Raw genomic sequence first — 2,274 nt, forward strand, 5'->3', positions numbered from 1 at the left:
AAAAAAAAAAAAAAGAAACTGGAAATACATATAATAATGGAGGAAAAAGTGGTTCCCTGGTCAGGTGGAGCAAGGAGGACTGGGTTGCAATCTGGGAGCTGTGGAGCAGAATTGGGAGTGAGATTTTTCCCTGCATATATTTTCAAAAATTTGTATAACTTCATTTTGATACAATTTGCTGTCACTGTAACCTTACATATTTCATTTTGCGGATTTTAAAAACATTCTGAGAAGGGATCTGTAGCTTCCCCACATGGCCAAGGGCATCCGTGGCACACAAATGGATACAAGCCCCAGCTCTATATATTTTTTTAATTATTTTAATTGTTATTTTACTTTATTTTTTTATGGAATGTTTCATGAATTTGCATGTCATCCTTACCTTCTCTGTATAGTTCCAATTTTAGTGTATGTGCTGCCCAAGCGAGCACCCCAGCTCTGCATTGACCACACCTTCCATTGTTGCTCTTCCCATATGACCGCATACATTTTAATACAGCTTTTGTTGTTGTTGTTGTTTTGTTTTGAGACAGGGTCTGTGTCTCCCAGAGTGGAGTGCAGTGGCATCATCATAGCTCACTGCAGCCTCAAACTCCTGGGCTCAAGTGATCCTCCAACCTCAGCCTCCCCAGTAGCTGGGACTATAGGTGCGTGCCACATCTGGATAATTTTCTTTTTTATTTTTTGTACAGACAGGGTCTCACTATGTTATCTAGGCTGGTTTCAAACTCCTGGCCTCAAGCAATCCTCCCACCTTGGTCTCCCAAAGTTCTGGGATTATAGGCATGAGCCACTATGCCCCGGCCCTTCAATACAGCTTTATTGAGATACAATTCTCGTACCATAAATTCCACTCCTTTAAAGTGTGGAATTCAGTGGTTTTCAGTGTATTGACATAGTTGTGCAATCATCATCATTATCTAATTCCAGAATATTTTCATCACTCCAAAAAGAAACCACATAGCACTCTGGGAGGCCAAGACAGGAGATTTGATTAAGGTCAGGAGTTCAAGACCGGCCTGAGCAAGAGCGGCCCCATCTCTACTAAAAATAGAAAAATTAGCCAGGCATGGTGGCACGCACCTGTAGTCCCAGCTACTCAGGAGGCTGAGGCAGGAGGATCGCTTGAGCCCAGGAGTTTGAGGTTGCTGTGAGCTAGGCTGACGCCATGGCACTCAGGGCAACAGAGTGAGACTCTGTCTCAAAAAAAAAAAAAAAAGAAAGAAATCACATATCTATAATATTAGCAACCCTCTTGGAAACCCCTACTCTGCGTCCTATCTCTATGGACTTGCCTATTTGGGACATATATGAATGTTATCATACAATACGGGATCTTTGACTGACTTCTTTGCCTAATGTTTTCAAGGTTCATCCATGTAGTAGCATGTATCCTTTTTAACTGTCAAATAATATTTCACTTATGGATATATCAGATTACCACATTTTATCCATTCATCAGTTGATGGGCATCTGGATTGTTTCCCCCCTTTTGATTGTTATGAATAATCCTGCTGTAAACATTTGTGTACAAGTTTTTGTGCGGACATATGTTTTCAATTCTCCTGGTATCTCAGAGACGAATTGATGGTCATATAGTAACTCCATGTCTTACTTTTTGAGGTACTGCCAAATTGTTTTCCAAAGTGCCTGCACCATTGCCACCAGCAATGTATGAGGGTTCCAATTTATCCACATTTTTATCAGTACTTGTTTATTTCAGCCACCCTAGTGGGTGTGAAGTGGTATCTCATGGAAAGGTTAAAATGCATTTCCCTAATGACTAGTGATGCCAAGCACCTTTTCTTGTGCTTAATGTGCATAAGTTTTTTCTATTGCTTGATTTTTTTTTTTAAGAGACAAGGTCTTGCTATGTTGTCCAGGCTGGCCTCAAACACTTGGACTTAAGCGATCCTCCCACCTCAGCTTCTCGAATAGCTGGGTCTATAGGCACATGCCACTGTGCTTTGCTTATTGTCTGATTTTGAACCATGTAACTGCATTACCTAGTCAACATCTTAAATTAGAGATTCCCAGGCCCAACTCTGGAGAATGATTTATATGGGTAAGAGTGGGGCCCAGAAATCTGTATTTTTAATAAACATCCTAGATGATTCTATCACAGATGGTCCTAGACCAGGCTTAGTAGACACTGAACCTGCTGAGCAAAAAGTATGGGAACTGGCCGGGCGTGATGGCTCACGCCTGTAATCCTAGCACTCTGGGAGACTGAGGCGGGCGGATTGTTTGAGCTCAGGAGTTCGAGACCAGCCT

This window comes from Propithecus coquereli, unplaced genomic scaffold (assembly GCF_000956105.1).
Source record: "Propithecus coquereli isolate 6110/MARCELLA unplaced genomic scaffold, Pcoq_1.0 Scaffold107, whole genome shotgun sequence".
In the NCBI taxonomy this organism is placed as follows: Eukaryota; Metazoa; Chordata; class Mammalia; order Primates; family Indriidae; genus Propithecus; species Propithecus coquereli.